Here is a 17,906-nt window from a genome sequence, read left to right on the forward strand (position 1 = left end):
TGAACTGCCATTTTCTTTGGACTGTTTTCACATTAGGGAGTTAGGGTTAGCGACTGTCTTTTGGTTTGTTTATTTCTATCAGGCTAGCTAGCACTTTCTGTGGGAAATGGCTTATTTTGTTTATTATGTTGGCCTTGGTTCGCCCTGAGTTGTAGTGTCATGTTTTGTTTGACACTTTCTTTCGTTTAAAATAAATATCATTCTGTTGGAACATCTCGATCCTGGATTTTGGTTTGGGGATCGGAGAGGGAACATGCTAATTTATCTTTGTATGTTGCACCCTGACCCCCTGGACAGGGGCGTAACAGACCAGTACAGTTATAGTACTTTGTACGTTGCCACATTTATCTTCTTCTTAGCAAGTGTCATGCATTCTGCTTCTCCAGCGTTTTTAAGAGCTGTTGATGATGTCAAATGCAGCTTACGGCCACACCGCTCTCTAAGCGCCCGATCTCGTCCGATCTCGGCAGCCAAATAGAGCCGGGCCTGGTTAGTACTTGGTAGGAAGACCGCCTGGGAATACCAGGTGCTGTAAGCTTTTTTGCTTGGGTTTACGGGCAGCACAAGCTGGTGTTACTGCCTATTTATTCATAGAAATTGTTCTATATTTTCATCAAATTTTGTTCTTTCATTGCTGTTTTGCTACTTTATTGGTTTTTCAACCATCGTGCTTCATTACTAGTAGACCATGTTACGGTCCTGGCCATATGTGTTGTTTTTGATTTGTTGTTCTTATAGGTGCCCTGCCTGATTGGCCGGATTGGGGGGCAGTACAGGAAGCTGATTGGTCCATCCTACACTTCCTGGAGTTTTAAAAGTACGGTTCCCAACAGCTAGCGAGGCTCTTTCTGGCAGCAGCACCTGTTTGCTGTTCTTGGTTTCCAAACCTTATTTAGCATTTTTGAATTGTTAGGTTTTGTGCCGTGGTTTTGTTTATAAATTGTATATTTTGTAATTCGTATTAAATCTGTAGGGGTGAACAGCCATTTTCTTTTGATTGTTTTCTCTTGTTTTCACATTAGGGAGTTAGGGTTAGCGACTGTCTTTTGGTTTGTTTATTTCTATCAGGCTAGCTAGCACTTTCTGTGGGAAATGGCTTATTTTGTTTATTATGTTGGCCTTGGTTCGCCCTGAGTTGTAGTGTCATGTTTTGTTTGACACTTTCTTTCGTTTAAAATAAATATCATTCTGTTGGAACATCTCGATCCTGGATTTTGGTTTGGGGATCGGAGAGGGAACATGCTAATTTATCTTTGTATGTTGCACCCTGACCCCCTGGACAGGGGCGTAACAGACCAGTACAGTTATAGTACTTTGTACTTTGCCATATTTATCTTCTTCTTAGCAAGTGTCATGCAATCTGCTTCTCCAGCGTTTTTAAGAGCTGTTGATGATGTCAAATGCAGCTTACGGCCACACCGCTCTCTAAGCGCCCGATCTCGTCCGATCTCGGCAGCCAAATAGAGCCGGGCCTGGTTAGTACTTGGTAGGAAGACCGCCTGGGAATACCAGGTGCTGTAAGCTTTTTTGCTTGGGTTTACGGGCAGCACAAGCTGGTGTTACTGCCTATTTATTCATAGAAATTGTTCTATATTTTCATCAAATTTTGTTCTTTCATTGCTGTTTTGCTACTTTATTGGTTTTTCAACCATCGTGCTTCATTACTAGTAGACCATGTTACGGTCCTGGCCATATGTGTTGTTTTTATTTTGTTGTTCTTATAGGTGCCCTGCCTGATTGGCCGGATTGGGGGGCAGTACAGGAAGCTGATTGGTCCATCCTACACTTCCTGGAGTTTTAAAAGTACGGTTCCCAACAGCTAGCGAGGCTCTTTCTGGCAGCAGCACCTGTTTGCTGTTCTTGGTTTCCAAACTTTATTTAGCATTTTTGAATTGTTAGGTTTTATGCCGTGGTTTTGTTTATAAATTGTATATTTTGTAATTCGTATTAAATCTGTAGGGGTGAACAGCCATTTTCTTTGGACTGTTTTCACATTAGGGAGTTAGGGTTAGCGACTGTGTTTTGGTTTGTTTATTTCTATCAGGCTAGCTAGCACTTTCTGTGGGAAATGGCTTATTTCGTTTATTATGTTGGCCTTGGTTCGCCCTGAGTTGTAGTGTCATGTTTTGTTTGACACTTTCTTTCGTTTAAAATAAATATCATTCTGTTGGAACATCTCGATCCTGGATTTTGGTTTGGGGATCGGAGAGGGAACATGCTAATTTATCTTTGTATGTTGCACCCTGACCCCCTGGACAGGGGCGTAACAGACCAGTACACTTATAGTACTTTGTACTTTGCCACATTTATCTTCGTCTTAGCAAGTTTCATGCATTCTGCTTCTCCAACGTTTTTAAGAGCTGTTGATGATGTCAAATGCAGCTTACGGCCACACCGCTCTCTAAGCGCCCGATCTCGTCCGATCTCGGCAGCCAAATAGAGCCGGGCCTGGTTAGTACTTGGTAGGAAGACCGCGTGGGAATACCAGGTGCTGTAAGCTTTTTTGCTTGGGTTTACGGGCAGCACAAGCTGGTGTTACTGCCTATTTATTCATAGAAATTGTTCTATATTTTCATCAAATTTTGTTCTTTCATTACTGTTTTGCTACTTTATTGGTTTGTCAACCATCGTGCTTCATTACTAGTAGACCATGTTACGGTCCTGGCCATATGTGTTGTTTTTGATATGTTGTTCTTATAGGTGCCCTGCCTGATTGGCCGGATTGAGGGGCAGTACAGGAAGCTGATTGGTCCATCCTACACTTCCTGGAGTTTTAAAAGTACGGTTCCCAACAGCTAGCGAGGCTCTTTCTGGCAGCAGCACCTGTTTGCTGTTCTTGGTTTCCAAACCTTATTTAGCATTTTTGAATTGTTAGGTTTTGTGCCGTGGTTTTGTTTATAAATTGTATATTTTGTAATTCGTATTAAATCTGTAGGGGTGAACAGCCATTTTCTTTTGATTGTTTTCTCTTGTTTTCACATTAGGGAGTTAGGGTTAGCGACTGTCTTTTGGTTTGTTTATTTCTATCAGGCTAGCTAGCACTTTCTGTGGGAAATGGCTTATTTTGTTTATTATGTTGGCCTTGGTTCGCCCTGAGTTGTAGTGTCATGTTTTGTTTGACACTTTCTTTCGTTTAAAATAAATATCATTCTGTTGGAACATCTCGATCCTGGATTTTGGTTTGGGGATCGGAGAGGGAACATGCTAATTTATCTTTGTATGTTGCACCCTGACCCCCTGGACAGGGGCGTAACAGACCATTACAGTTATAGTACTTTGTACTTTGCCACATTTGTCTTCTTCTTAGCAAGTGTCATGCATTCTGCTTCTCCAGTGTTTTTAAGAGCTGTTGATGATGTCAAATGCAGCTTACGGCCACACCGCTCTCTAAGCGCCCAATCTCGTCCGATCTCGGCAGCCAAATAGAGCCGGGCCTGGTTAGTACTTGGTAGGAAGACCGCCTGGGAATACCAGGTGTTGTAAGCTTTTTTGCTTGGGTTTACGGGCAGCACAAGCTGGTGTTACTGCCTATTTATTCATAGAAATTGTTCTATATTTTCATCAAATTTTGTTCTTTCATTGCTGTTTTGCTACTTTATTGGTTTTTCAACCATCGTGCTTCATTACTAGTAGACCATGTTAGGGTCCTGGCCATATGTGTTGTTTTTGATTTGTTGTTCTTATAGGTGCCCTGCCTGATTGGCCGGATTGGGGGGCAGTACAGGAAGCTGATTGGTCCATCCTACACTTCCTGGAGTTTTAAAAGTACGGTTTCCAACAGCTAGCGAGGCTCTTTCTGGCAGCAGCACCTGTTTGCTGTTCTTGGTTTCCAAACCTTATTTAGCATTTTTGAATTGTTAGGTTTTGTGCCGTGGTTTTGTTTATAAATTGTATATTTTGTAATTCGTATTAAATCTGTAGGGGTGAACAGCCATTTTCTTTTGATTGTTTTCTCTTGTTTTCACATTAGGGAGTTAGGGTTAGCGACTGTCTTTTGGTTTGTTTATTTCTATCAGGCTAGCTAGCACTTTCTGTGGGAAATGGCTTATTTTGTTTATTATGTTGGCCTTGGTTCGCCCTGAGTTGTAGTGTCATGTTTTGTTTGACACTTTCTTTCGTTTAAAATAAATATCATTCTGTTGGAACATCTCGATCCTGGATTTTGGTTTGGGGATCGGAGAGGGAACATGCTAATTTATCTTTGTATGTTGCACCCTGACCCCCTGGACAGGGGCGTAACAGACCAGTACAGTTATAGTACTTTGTACTTTGCCACATTTATCTTCGTCTTAGCAAGTTTCATGCATTCTGCTTCTCCAACGTTTTTAAGAGCTGTTGATGATGTCAAATGCAGCTTACGGCCACACCGCTCTCTAAGCGCCCGATCTCGTCCGATCTCGGCAGCCAAATAGAGCCGGGCCTGGTTAGTACTTGGTAGGAAGACCGCGTGGGAATACCAGGTGCTGTAAGCTTTTTTGCTTGGGTTTACGGGCAGCACAAGCTGGTGTTACTGCCTATTTATTCATAGAAATTGTTCTATATTTTCATCAAATTTTGTTCTTTCATTACTGTTTTGCTACTTTATTGGTTTGTCAACCATCGTGCTTCATTACTAGTAGACCATGTTACGGTCCTGGCCATATGTGTTGTTTTTGATATGTTGTTCTTATAGGTGCCCTGCCTGATTGGCCGGATTGAGGGGCAGTACAGGAAGCTGATTGGTCCATCCTACACTTCCTGGAGTTTTAAAAGTACGGTTCCCAACAGCTAGCGAGGCTCTTTCTGGCAGCAGCACCTGTTTGCTGTTCTTGGTTTCCAAACCTTATTTAGCATTTTTGAATTGTTAGGTTTTGTGCCGTGGTTTTGTTTATAAATTGTATATTTTGTAAATAGTATTAAATCTGTAGGGGTGAACAGCCATTTTCTTTGGACTGTTTTCACATTAGGGAGTTAGGGTTAGCGACTGTCTTTTGGTTTGTTTATTTCTATCAGGCTAGCTAGCACTTTCTGTGGGAAATGGCTTATTTTGTTTATTATGTTGGCCTTGGTTCGCCCTGAGTTGTAGTGTCATGTTTTGTTTGACACTTTCTTTCGTTTAAAATAAATATCATTCTGTTGGAACATCTCGATCCTGGATTTTGGTTTGGGGATCGGAGAGGGAACATGCTAATTTATCTTTGTATGTTGCACCCTGACCCCATGGACAGGGGCGTAACAGACCATTACAGTTATAGTACTTTGTACTTTGCCACATTTGTCTTCTTCTTAGCAAGTGTCATGCATTCTGCTTCTCCAGTGTTTTTAAGAGCTGTTGATGATGTCAAATGCAGCTTACGGCCACACCGCTCTCTAAGCGCCCAATCTCGTCCGATCTCGGCAGCCAAATAGAGCCGGGCCTGGTTAGTACTTGGTAGGAAGACCGCCTGGGAATACCAGGTGTTGTAAGCTTTTTTGCTTGGGTTTACGGGCAGCACAAGCTGGTGTTACTGCCTATTTATTCATAGAAATTGTTCTATATTTTCATCAAATTTTGTTCTTTCATTGCTGTTTTGCTACTTTATTGGTTTTTCAACCATCGTGCTTCATTACTAGTAGACCATGTTAGGGTCCTGGCCATATGTGTTGTTTTTGATTTGTTGTTCTTATAGGTGCCCTGCCTGATTGGCCGGATTGGGGGGCAGTACAGGAAGCTGATTGGTCCATCCTACACTTCCTGGAGTTTTAAAAGTACGGTTCCCAACAGCTAGCGAGGCTCTTTCTGGCAGCAGCACCTGTTTGCTGTTCTTGGTTTCCAAACCTTATTTAGCATTTTTGAATTGTTAGGTTTTGTGCCGTGGTTTTGTTTATAAATTGTATATTTTGTAATTCGTATTAAATCTGTAGGGGTGAACAGCCTTTTTCTTTTGATTGTTTTCTCTTGTTTTCACATTAGGGAGTTAGGGTTAGCGACTGTCTTTTGGATTGTTTATTTCTATCAGGCTAGCTAGCACTTTCTGTGGGAAATGGCTTATTTTGTTTATTATGTTGGCCTTGGTTTGCCCTGAGTTGTAGTGTCATGTTTTGTTTGACACTTTCTTTCGTTTAAAATAAATATCATTCTGTTGGAACATCTCGATACTGGAGTTTGGTTTGGGGATCGGAGAGGGAACATGCTAATTTATCTTTGTATGTTGCACCCTGACCCCCTGGACAGGGGCGTAACAGACCAGTACAGTTATAGTACTTTGTACTTTGCCACATTTATCTTCTTCTTAGCAAGTGTCATGCATTCTGCTTCTCCAGCGTTTTTAAGAGCTGTTGATGATGTCAAATGCAGCTTACGGCCACACCGCTCTCTAAGCGCCCGATCTCGTCTGATCTCGGCAGCCAAATAGAGCCGGGCCTGGTTAGTACTTGGTAGGAAGACCGCCTGGGAATACCAGGTGCTGTAAGCTTTTTTGCTTGGGTTTACGGGCAGCACAAGCTGGTGTTACTGCCTATTTATTCATAGAAATTGTTCTATATTTTCATCAAATTTTGTTCTTTCATTGCTGTTTTGCTACTTTATTGGTTTTTCAACCATCGTGCTTCATTACTAGTAGACCATGTTACGGTCCTGGCCATATGTGTTGTTTTTATTTTGTTGTTCTTATAGGTGCCCTGCCTGATTGGCCGGATTGAGGGGCAGTACAGGAAGCTGATTGGTCCATCCTACACTTCCTGGAGTTTTAAAAGTACGGTTTCCAACAGCTAGCGAGGCTCTTTCTGGCAGCAGCACCTGTTTGCTGTTCTTGGTTTCCAAACCTTATTTAGCATTTTTGAATTGTTAGGTTTTGTGCCGTGGTTTTGTTTATAAATTGTATATTTTGTAATTCGTATTAAATCTGTAGGGGTGAACAGCCATTTTCTTTTGATTGTTTTCTCTTGTTTTCACATTAGGGAGTTAGGGTTAGCGACTGTCTTTTGGTTTGTTTATTTCTATCAGGCTAGCTAGCACTTTCTGTGGGAAATGGCTTATTTTGTTTATTATGTTGGCCTTGGTTCGCCCTGAGTTGTAGTGTCATGTTTTGTTTGACACTTTCTTTCGTTTAAAATAAATATCATTCTGTTGGAACATCTCGATCCTGGATTTTGGTTTGGGGATCGGAGAGGGAACATGCTAATTTATCTTTGTATGTTGCACCCTGACCCCCTGGACAGGGGCGTAACAGACCAGTACAGTTATAGTACTTTGTACTTTGCCACATTTATCTTCGTCTTAGCAAGTTTCATGCATTCTGCTTCTCCAACGTTTTTAAGAGCTGTTGATGATGTCAAATGCAGCTTACGGCCACACCGCTCTCTAAGCGCCCGATCTCGTCCGATCTCGGCAGCCAAATAGAGCCGGGCCTGGTTAGTACTTGGTAGGAAGACCGCGTGGGAATAACAGGTGCTGTAAGCTTTTTTGCTTGGGTTTACGGGCAGCACAAGCTGGTGTTACTGCCTATTTATTCATAGAAATTGTTCTATATTTTCATCAAATTTTGTTCTTTCATTACTGTTTTGCTACTTTATTGGTTTGTCAACCATCGTGCTTCATTACTAGTAGACCATGTTACGGTCCTGGCCATATGTGTTGTTTTTGATATGTTGTTCTTATAGGTGCCCTGCCTGATTGGCCGGATTGAGGGGCAGTACAGGAAGCTGATTGGTCCATCCTACACTTCCTGGAGTTTTAAAAGTACGGTTCCCAACAGCTAGCGAGGCTCTTTCTGGCAGCAGCACCTGTTTGCTGTTCTTGGTTTCCAAACCTTATTTAGCATTTTTGAATTGTTAGGTTTTGTGCCGTGGTTTTGTTTATAAATTGTATATTTTGTAAATAGTATTAAATCTGTAGGGGTGAACTGCCATTTTCTTTGGACTGTTTTCACATTAGGGAGTTAGGGTTAGCGACTGTCTTTTGGTTTGTTTATTTCTATCAGGCTAGCTAGCACTTTCTGTGGGAAATGGCTTATTTTGTTTATTATGTTGGCCTTGGTTCGCCCTGAGTTGTAGTGTCATGTTTTGTTTGACACTTTCTTTCGTTTAAAATAAATATCATTCTGTTGGAACATCTCGATCCTGGATTTTGGTTTGGGGATCGGAGATGGAACATGCTAATTTATCTTTGTATGTTGCACCCTGACCCCCTGGACAGGGGCATAACAGACCAGTACAGTTATAGTACTTTGTACTTTGCCACATTTATCTTCTTCTTAGCAAGTGTCATGCATTCTGCTTCTCCAGCGTTTTTAAGAGCTGTTGATGATGTCAAATGCAGCTTACGGCCACACCGCTCTCTAAGCGCCCGATCTCGTCCGATCTCGGCAGCCAAATAGAGCCGGGCCTGGTTAGTACTTGGTAGGAAGACCGCCCGGGAATACCAGGTGCTGTAAGCTTTTTTGCTTGGGTTTACGAGCAGCACAAGCTGGTGTTACTGCCTATTTATTCATAGAAATTGTTCTATATTTTCATCAAATTTTGTTCTTTCATTGCTGTTTTGCTACTTTATTGGTTTTTCAACCATCGTGCTTCATTACTAGTAGACCATGTTACGGTCCTGGCCATATGTGTTGTTTTTATTTTCTCTTTCTTATAGGTGCCCTTCCTGATTGGCCGGATTGAGGGGCAGTACAGGAAGCTGATTGGTCCATCCTACACTTCCTGGAGTTTTAAAAGTACGGTTCCCAACAGCTAGCGAGGCTCTTTCTGGTAGCAGCACCTGTTTGCTGTTCTTGGTTTCCAAACCTTATTTAGCATTTTTGAATTGTTAGGTTTTGTGCCGTGGTTTTTTTATAAATTGTATATTTTGTAATTCGTATTAAATCTGTAGGGGTGAACAGCCATTTTCTTTTGATTGTTTTCTCTTGTTTTCACATTAGGGAGTTAGGGTTAGCGACTGTCTTTTGGTTTTTTTATTTCTATCAGGCTAGCTAGCACTTTCTGTGGGAAATGGCTTATTTTGTTTATTATGTTGGCCTTGGTTCGCCCTGAGTTGTAGTGTCATGTTTTGTTTGACACTTTCTTTCGTTTAAAATAAATATCATTCTGTTGGAACATCTCGATCCTGGATTTTGGTTTGGGGATCGGAGAGGGAACATGCTAATTTATCTTTGTATGTTGCACCCTGACCCCCTGGACAGGGGCGTAACAGACCAGTACAGTTATAGTACTTTGTACTTTGCCACATTTATCTTCTTCTTAGCAAGTGTCATGCATTCTGCTTCTCCAGCGTTTTTAAGAGCTGTTGATGATGTCAAATGCAGCTTACGGCCACACCGCTCTCTAAGCGCCCGATCTCGTCCGATCTCGGCAGCCAAATAGAGCCGGGCCTGGTTAGTACTTGCTAGGAAGACCGCCTGGGAATACCAGGTGCTGTAAGCTTTTTTGCTTGGGTTTACGGGCAGCACAAGCTGGTGTTACTGCCTATTTATTCATAGAAATTGTTCTATATTTTCATCAAATTTTGTTCTTTCATTGCTGTTTTGCTACTTTATTGGTTTTTCAACCATCGTGCTTCTTTACTAGTAGACCATGTTACGGTCCTGGCCATATGTGTTGTTTTTATTTTGTTGTTCTTATAGGTGCCCTGCCTGATTGGCCGGATTGGGGGGCAGTACAGGAAGCTGATTGGTCCATCCTACACTTCCTGGAGTTTTAAAAGTACGGTTCCCAACAGCTAGCGAGGCTCTTTCTGGCAGCAGCACCTGTTTGCTGTTCTTGGTTTCCAAACTTTATTTAGCATTTTTGAATTGTTAGGTTTTATGCCGTGGTTTTGTTTATAAATTGTATATTTTGTAAATAGTATTAAATCTGTAGGGGTGAACAGCCATTTTCTTTGGACTGTTTTCACATTAGGGAGTTAGGGTTAGCGACTGTGTTTTGGTTTGTTTATTTCTATCAGGCTAGCTAGCACTTTCTGTGGGAAATGGCTTATTTTGTTTATTATGTTGGCCTTGGTTCGCCCTGAGTTGTAGTGTCATGTTTTGTTTGACACTTTCTTTCGTTTAAAATAAATATCATTCTGTTGGAACATCTCGATCCTGGATTTTGGTTTGGGGATCGGAGAGGGAACATGCTAATTTATCTTTGTATGTTGCACCCTGACCCCCTGGACAGGGGCGTAACAGACCAGTACAGTTATAGTACTTTGTACTTTGCCACATTTATCTTCGTCTTAGCAAGTTTCATGCATTCTGCTTCTCCAACGTTTTTAAGAGCTGTTGATGATGTCAAATGCAGCTTACGGCCACACCGCTCTCTAAGCGCCCGATCTCGTCCGATCTCGGCAGCCAAATAGAGCCGGGCCTGGTTAGTACTTGGTAGGAAGACCGCGTGGGAATACCAGGTGCTGTAAGCTTTTTTGCTTGGGTTTACGGGCAGCACAAGCTGGTGTTACTGCCTATTTATTCATAGAAATTGTTCTATATTTTCATCAAATTTTGTTCTTTCATTGCTGTTTTGCTACTTTATTGGTTTTTCAACCATCGTGCTTCATTACTAGTAGACCATGTTACGGTCCTGGCCATATGTGTTGTTTTTGTTTTGTTGTTCTTATAGGTGCCCTGCCTGATTGGCCGGATTGGGGGGCAGTACAGGAAGCTGATTGGTCCATCCTACACTTCCTGGAGTTTTAAAAGTACGGTTTCCAACAGCTAGCGAGGCTCTTTCTGGCAGCAGCACCTGTTTGCTGTTCTTGGTTTCCAAACCTTATTTAGCATTTTTGAATTGTTAGGTTTTGTGCCGTGGTTTTGTTTATAAATTGTATATTTTGTAAATAGTATTAAATCTGTAGGGGTGAACAGCCATTTTCTTTGGACTGTTTTCACATTAGGGAGTTAGGGTTAGCGACTGTCTTTTGGTTTGTTTATTTCTATCAGGCTAGCTAGCACTTTCTGTGGGAAATGGCTTATTTTGTTTATTATGTTGGCCTTGGTTCGCCCTGAGTTGTAGTGTCATGTTTTGTTTGACACTTTCTTTCGTTTAAAATAAATATCATTCTGTTGGAACATCTCGATCCTGGATTTTGGTTTGGGGATCGGAGAGGGAACATGCTAATTTATCTTTGTATGTTGCACCCTGACCCCCTGGACAGGGGCGTAACAGACCAGTACAGTTATATTACTTTGTACTTTGCCACATTTATCTTCTTCTTAGCAAGTGTCATGCATTCTGCTTCTCCAGCGTTTTTAAGAGCTGTTGATGATGTCAAATGCAGCTTACGGCCACACCGCTCTCTAAGCGCCGGATCTCGTCCGATCTCGGCAGCCAAATAGAGCCGGGCCTGGTTAGTACTTGGTAGGAAGACCGCCTGGGAATACCAGGTGCTGTAAGCTTTATTGCTTGGGTTTACGGGCAGCACAAGCTGGTGTTACTGCCTATTTATTCATAGAAATTTTTCTATATTTTCATCAAATTTTGTTCTTTCATTGCTGTTGTTTTGCTACTTTATTGGTTTCTCAACCATCGTGCTTCATTACTAGTAGACCATGTTAAATAAATTGTATATTTTGTAAATAGTATTAAATCTGTAGGGGTGAACTGCCATTTTCTTGGACTGTTTTCACATTAGGGAGTAAGGGTTAGCGACTGTCTTTTGGTTTGTTTATTTCTATCAGGCTAGCTAGCACTTTCTATGGGAAATGGCTTATTTTGTTTATTATGTTGGCCTTGGTTCGCCCTGAGTTGTAGTGTCATGTTTTGTTTGACACTTTCTTTCGTTTAAAATAAATATCATTCTGTTGGAACATCTCGATCCTGGATTTTGGTTTGGGGATCGGAGAGGGAACATGCTAATTTATCTTTGTATGTTGCACCCTGACCCCCTGGACAGGGGCGTAACAGACCAGTACAGTTATAGTACTTTGTACTTTGCCACATTTATCTTCTTCTTAGCATGTTTCATGCATTCTGCTTCTCCAACGTTTTTATGCAGCTTACGGCCACACCGCTCTCTAAGCGCCCGATCTCGTCCGATCTCGGCAGCCAAATAGAGCCGGGCCTGGTTAGTACTTGGTAGGAAGACCGCCTGGGAATACCAGGTGATGTAAGCTTTTTTGCTTGGGTTTACGGGCAGCACAAACTGGTGTTACTGCCTATTTATTCATAGAAATTGTTGTATATTTTCATCAAATTTTGTTCTTTCATTGCTGTTTTGCTACTTTATTGGTTTGTCAACCATCGTGCTTCATTACTAGTAGACCATGTTACGGTCCTGGCCATATGTGTTGTTTTTATTTTGTTGTTCTTATAGGTGCCCTGCCTGATTGGCCGGATTGGGGGGCAGTACAGGAAGCTGATTGGTCCATCCTACACTTCCTGGAGTTTTAAAAGTACGGTTCCCAACAGCTAGCGAGGCTCTTTCTGGCAGCAACACCTGTTTGCTGTTCTTGGTTTCCAAACCTTATTTAGCATTTTTGAATTGTTAGGTTTTGTGCCGTGGTTTTGTTTATAAATTGTATATTTTGTAATTCGTATTAAATCTGTAGGGGTGAACAGCCATTTTCTTTGGACTGTTTTCACATTAGGGAGTTAGGGTTAGCGACTGTCTTTTGGATTGTTTATTTCTATCAGGCTAGCTAGCACTTTCTGTGGGAAATGGCTTATTTTGTTTATTATGTTGGCCTTGGTTCGCCCTGAGTTGTAGTGTCATGTTTTGTTTGACACTTTCTTTCGTTTAAAATAAATATCATTCTGTTGGAACATCTCGATACTGGATTTTGGTTTGGGGATCGGAGAGGGAACATGCTAATTTATCTTTGTATGTTGCACCCTGACCCCCTAGACAGGGGCGTAACAGACCAGTACAGTTATAGTACTTTGTACTTTGCCACGTTTATCTTCGTCTTAGCAAGTGTCATGCATTCTGCTTCTCCAGCGTTTTTAAGAGCTGTTGATGATGTCAAATGCAGCCTACGGCCACACCGCTCTCTAAGCGCCCGATCTCGTCCGATCTCGGCAGCCAAATAGAGCCGGGCCTTGTTAGTACTTGGTAGGAAGACTGCCTGGGAATACCAGGTGCTGTAAACTTTTTTGCTTGGGTTTACGGGCAGCACAAGCTGGTGTTACTGCCTATTTATTCATAGAAATTGTTCTATATTTTCATCAAATTTTGTTCTTTCATTGCTGTTTTGCTACTTTATTGGTTTGTCAACCATCGTGCTTCATTACTAGTAGACCATGTTACGGTCCTGGCCATATGTGTTGTTTTTGATTTGTTGTTCTTATAGGTGCCCTGCCTGATTGGCCGGATTGAGGGGCAGTACAGGAAGCTGATTGGTCCATCCTACACTTCCTGGAGTTTTAAAAGTACGGTTCCCAACAGCTAGCGAGGCTCTTTCTGGCAGCAGCACCTGTTTGCTGTTCTTGGTTTCCAAACCTTATTTAGCATTTTTGAATTGTTAGGTTTTGTGCCGTGGTTTTGTTTATAAATTGTATATTTTGTAAATAGTATTAAATCTGTAGGGGTGAACAGCCATTTTCTTTGGACTGTTTTCACATTAGGGAGTTAGGGTTAGCGACTGTCTTTTGGATTGTTTATTTCTATCAGGCTAGCTAGCACTTTCTGTGGGAAATGGCTTATTTTGTTTATTATGTTGGCCTTGGGTTGCCCTGAGTTGTAGTGTCATGTTTTGTTTGACACTTTCTTTCGTTGAAAATAAATATCATTCTGTTGGAACATCTCGATACTGGAGTTTGGTTTGGGGATCGGAGAGGGAACATGCTAATTTATCTTAGTATGTTGCACCCTGACCCCCTGGACAGGGGCGTAACAGACCAGTACAGTTATAGTACTTTGTACTTTGCCACATTTATCTTCTTCTTAGCAAGTGTCATGCATTCTGCTTCTCCAGCGTTTTTAAGAGCTGTTGATGATGTCAAATGCAGCTTACGGCCACACCGCTCTCTAAGCGCCCGATCTCGGCAGCCAAATAGAGCCGGGCCTGGTTAGTACTTGGTAGGAAGACCGCCTGGGAATACCAGGTGCTGTAAACTTTTTTACTTGGGTTTACGGGCAGCACAAACTGGTGTTACTGCCTATTTATTCATAGAAATTGTTCTATATTTTCATCAAATTTTGTTCTTTCATTGCTGTTTTGCTACTTTATTGGTTTGTCAACCATCGTTCTTCATTACTAGTAGACCATGTTACGGTCCTGGCCATATGTGTTGTTTTTATTTTCTTGTTCTTATAGGTGCCCTGCCTGATTGGCCGGATTTGGGGGAAGTACAGGAAGCTGATTGGTCCATCCTACACTTCCTGGAGTTTTAAAAGTACGGTTCCCAACAGCTAGCGAGGCTCTTTCTGGCAGTAGCACCTGTTTGCTGTTCTTGGTTTCCAAATCTTATTTAGCATTTTTGAATTGTTAGGTTTTGTGCCGTGGTTTTGTTTATAAATTGTATATTTTGTAAATAGTATTAAATCTGTAGGGGTGGACTGCCATTTTCTTTTGATTGTTTTCTCTTGTTTTCACATTAGGGAGTTAGGGTTAGCGACTGTCTTTTGGTTTGTTTATTTCTATCAGGCTAGCTAGCACTTTCTGTGGGAAATGGCTTATATTGTTTATTATGTTGGCCTTGGTTCGCCCTGAGTTGTAGTGTCATGTTTTATTTGACACTTTCTTTTGTTTAAAATAAATATCATTCTGTTGGAACATCTCGATCCTGGATTTTGGTTTGGGGATCGGAGAGGGAACATGCTAATTTATCTTTGTATGTTGCACCCTGACCCCCTAGACAGGGGCGTAACAGACCAGTACAGTTATAGTACTTTGTACTTTGCCACATTTATCTTCTTCTTAGCAAGTGTCATGCATTCTGCTTCTCCAGCGTTTTTAAGAGCTGTTGATGATGTCAAATGCAGCTTACGGCCACACCGCTCTCTAAGCGCCCGATCTCGTCCGATCTCGGCAGCCAAATAGAGCTGGGCCTGGTTAGTACTTGGTAGGAAGACCGCCTGGGAATACCAGGTGCTGTAAGCTTTTTTGCTTGGGTTTACGGGCAGCACAAGCTGGTGTTACTGCCTATTTATTCATAGAAATTGTTCTATATTTTCATCAAATTTTGTTCTTTCATTGCTGTTTTGCTACTTTATTGGTTTGTCAACCATCGTGCTTCATTACTAGTAGACCATGTTACGGTCCTGGCCATATGTGTTGTTTTTATTTTCTTGTTCTTATAGGTGCCCTGCCTGATTGGCCGGATTTGGGGGAAGTACAGGAAGCTGATTGGTCCATCCTACACTTCCTGGAGTTTTAAAAGTACGGTTCCCAACAGCTAGCGAGGCTCTTTCTGGCAGCAGCACCTGTTTGCTGTTCTTGGTTTCCAAACCTTATTTAGCATTTTTGAATTGTTAGGTTTTGTGCCGTGGTTTTGTTTATAAATTGTATATTTTGTAAATAGTATTAAATCTGTAGGGGTGGACTGCCATTTTCTTTTGATTGTTTTCTCTTGTTTTCACATTAGGGAGTTAGGGTTAGCGACTATCTTTTGGTTTGTTTATTTCTATCAGGCTAGCTAGCACTTTCTGTGGGAAATGGCTTATTTTGTTTATTATGTTGGCCTTGGTTCGCCCTGAGTTGTAGTGTCATGTTTTGTTTGACACTTTCTTTCGTTTAAAATAAATATCATTCTGTTGGAACATCTCAATCCTTGATTTTGGTTTGAGGATCGGAGAGGGAACATGCAAATTTATCTTTCTATGTTTCACCCTGACCCCCTAGACAGGGGCGTAACAGACCAGTACAGTTATAGTACTTTGTACTTTGCCACATTTATCTTCTTCTTAGCAAGTGTCATGCATTCTGCTTCTCCAGCGTTTTTAAGAGCTGTTGATGATGTCAAATGTAGCTTACGGCCACACCGCTCTCTAAGCGCCCGATCTCGTCCGATCTCGGCAGCCAAATAGGGCCGGGCCTGGTTAGTACTTGGTAGGAAGACCGCCTGGGAATACCAGGTGCTGTAAGCTTTTTTGCTTGGGTTTACGGGCAGCACAAGCTGGTGTTACTGCCTATTTATTCATAGAAATTGTTCTATATTTTCATCAAATTTTGTTCTTTCATTGCTGTTTTGCTACTTTATTGGTTTGCCAACCATCGTGCTTCATTACTAGTAGACCATGTTACGGTCCTGGCCATATGTGTTGTTTTTATTTTCTTGTTCTTATAGGTGCCCTGCCTGATTGGCCGGATTTGGGGGAAGTACAGGAAGCTGATTGGTCCATCCTACACTTCCTGGAGTTTTAAAAGTACGGTTCCCAACAGCTAGTGAGGCTCTTTCTGGCAGTAGCACCTGTTTGCTGTTCTTGGTTTCCAAATCTTATTTAGCATTTTTGAATTGTTAGGTTTTGTGCCGTGGTTTTGTTTATAAATTGTATATTTTGTAAATAGTATTAAATCTGTAGGGGTGAACTGCCATTTACTTTGGACTGTTTTCACATTAGGGAGTTAGGGTTAGCGACTGTCTTTTGGTTTGTTTATTTCTATCAGGCTAGCTAGCACTTTCTGTGGGAAATGGCTTATTTTGTTTATTATGTTGGCCTTGGTTCGCCCTGAGTTGTAGTGTCATGTTTTGTTTGACACTTTCTTTCGTTTAAAATAAATATCATTCTGTTGGAACATCTCGATCCTGGATTTTGGTTTGGGGATCGGAGAGGGAACATGCTAATTTATCTTTGTATGTTGCACCCTGAGCCCCTAGACAGGGGCGTAACAGACCAGTACAGTTATAGTACTTTGTACTTTGCCACATTTATCTTCTTCTTAGCAAGTGTCATGCATTCTGCTTCTCCAGCGTTTTTAAGAGCTGTTGATGATGTCAAATGCAGCTTACGGCCACACCGCTCTCTAAGCGCCCGATCTCGGCAGCCAAATAGGGCCGGGCCTGGTTAGTACTTGGTAGGAAGACCGCCTGGGAATACCAGGTGCTGTAAGCTTTTTTGCTTGGGTTTACGGGCAGCACAAGCTGGTGTTACTGCCTATTTATTCATAGAAATTGTTCTATATTTTCATCAAATTTTGTTCTTTCATTGCTGTTTTGCTACTTTATTGGTTTGCCAACCATCGTGCTTCATTACTAGTAGACCATGTTACGGTCCTGGCCATATGTGTTGTTTTTATTTTCTTGTTCTTATAGGTGCCCTGCCTGATTGGCCGGATTTGGGGGAAGTACAGGAAGCTGATTGGTCCATCCTACACTTCCTGGAGTTTTAAAAGTACGGTTCCCAACAGCTAGCGAGGCTCTTTCTGGCAGTAGCACCTGTTTGCTGTTCTTGGTTTCCAAATCTTATTTAGCATTTTTGAATTGTTAGGTTTTGTGCCGTGGTTTTGTTTATAAATTGTATATTTTGTAAATAGTATTAAATCTGTAGGGGTGAACTGCCATTTACTTTGGACTGTTTTCACATTAGGGAGTTAGGGTTAGCGACTGTCTTTTGGTTTGTTTATTTCTATCAGGCTAGCTAGCACTTTCTGTGGGAAATGGCTTATTTTGTTTATTATGTTGGCCTTGGTTCGCCCTGAGTTGTAGTGTCATGTTTTGTTTGACACTTTCTTTCGTTTAAAATAAATATCATTCTGTTGGAACATCTCGATCCTGGATTTTGGTTTGGGGATCGGAGAGGGAACATGCTAATTTATCTTTGTATGTTGCACCCTGACCCCCTAGACAGGGGCGTAACAGACCAGTACAGTTATAGTACTTTGTACTTTGCCACATTTATCTTCTTCTTAGCAAGTGTCATGCATTCTGCTTCTCCAGCGTTTTTAAGAGCTGTTGATGATGTCAAATGCAGCTTACGGCCACACCGCTCTCTAAGCGCCCGATCTCGTCCGATCTCGGCAGCCAAATAGGGCCGGGCCTGGTTAGTACTTGGTAGGAAGACCGCCTGGGAATACCAGGTGCTGTAAGCT

General features: G+C 41.7%; 19 pseudogenes; all 19 read left to right on the forward strand.

Moving 5' to 3' along the window:
• Positions 1-419: 419 nt before the first annotated feature.
• LOC137122010 (5S ribosomal RNA) lies at positions 420-538 on the forward strand (annotated as a pseudogene).
• Positions 539-1,405: 867 nt separating this feature from the next.
• Positions 1,406-1,524, forward strand: LOC137122011 (5S ribosomal RNA; annotated as a pseudogene).
• Positions 1,525-2,381: 857 nt separating this feature from the next.
• Positions 2,382-2,500, forward strand: LOC137122016 (5S ribosomal RNA; annotated as a pseudogene).
• Positions 2,501-3,367: 867 nt separating this feature from the next.
• On the forward strand, positions 3,368-3,486 carry LOC137122054 (5S ribosomal RNA; annotated as a pseudogene).
• Positions 3,487-4,353: 867 nt separating this feature from the next.
• On the forward strand, positions 4,354-4,472 carry LOC137122017 (5S ribosomal RNA; annotated as a pseudogene).
• An 857-nt stretch (positions 4,473-5,329) lies between these two features.
• LOC137121983 (5S ribosomal RNA) lies at positions 5,330-5,448 on the forward strand (annotated as a pseudogene).
• Positions 5,449-6,315: 867 nt separating this feature from the next.
• Positions 6,316-6,434, forward strand: LOC137122015 (5S ribosomal RNA; annotated as a pseudogene).
• Positions 6,435-7,301: 867 nt separating this feature from the next.
• Positions 7,302-7,420, forward strand: LOC137122038 (5S ribosomal RNA; annotated as a pseudogene).
• Positions 7,421-8,277: 857 nt separating this feature from the next.
• Positions 8,278-8,396, forward strand: LOC137122025 (5S ribosomal RNA; annotated as a pseudogene).
• Positions 8,397-9,262: 866 nt separating this feature from the next.
• On the forward strand, positions 9,263-9,381 carry LOC137122035 (5S ribosomal RNA; annotated as a pseudogene).
• Positions 9,382-10,238: 857 nt separating this feature from the next.
• LOC137122018 (5S ribosomal RNA) lies at positions 10,239-10,357 on the forward strand (annotated as a pseudogene).
• Positions 10,358-11,214: 857 nt separating this feature from the next.
• On the forward strand, positions 11,215-11,333 carry LOC137122048 (5S ribosomal RNA; annotated as a pseudogene).
• A 598-nt stretch (positions 11,334-11,931) lies between these two features.
• LOC137122044 (5S ribosomal RNA) lies at positions 11,932-12,050 on the forward strand (annotated as a pseudogene).
• An 857-nt stretch (positions 12,051-12,907) lies between these two features.
• On the forward strand, positions 12,908-13,026 carry LOC137121996 (5S ribosomal RNA; annotated as a pseudogene).
• Positions 13,027-13,883: 857 nt separating this feature from the next.
• Positions 13,884-13,992, forward strand: LOC137122004 (5S ribosomal RNA; annotated as a pseudogene).
• An 867-nt stretch (positions 13,993-14,859) lies between these two features.
• LOC137121982 (5S ribosomal RNA) lies at positions 14,860-14,978 on the forward strand (annotated as a pseudogene).
• Positions 14,979-15,845: 867 nt separating this feature from the next.
• Positions 15,846-15,964, forward strand: LOC137122019 (5S ribosomal RNA; annotated as a pseudogene).
• An 857-nt stretch (positions 15,965-16,821) lies between these two features.
• LOC137122001 (5S ribosomal RNA) lies at positions 16,822-16,930 on the forward strand (annotated as a pseudogene).
• An 857-nt stretch (positions 16,931-17,787) lies between these two features.
• LOC137122020 (5S ribosomal RNA) lies at positions 17,788-17,906 on the forward strand (annotated as a pseudogene).

The sequence above is a fragment of the Channa argus genome, unplaced genomic scaffold, assembly GCF_033026475.1.
Source record: "Channa argus isolate prfri unplaced genomic scaffold, Channa argus male v1.0 Contig133, whole genome shotgun sequence".
NCBI classification, from domain to species: domain Eukaryota; kingdom Metazoa; phylum Chordata; class Actinopteri; order Anabantiformes; family Channidae; genus Channa; species Channa argus.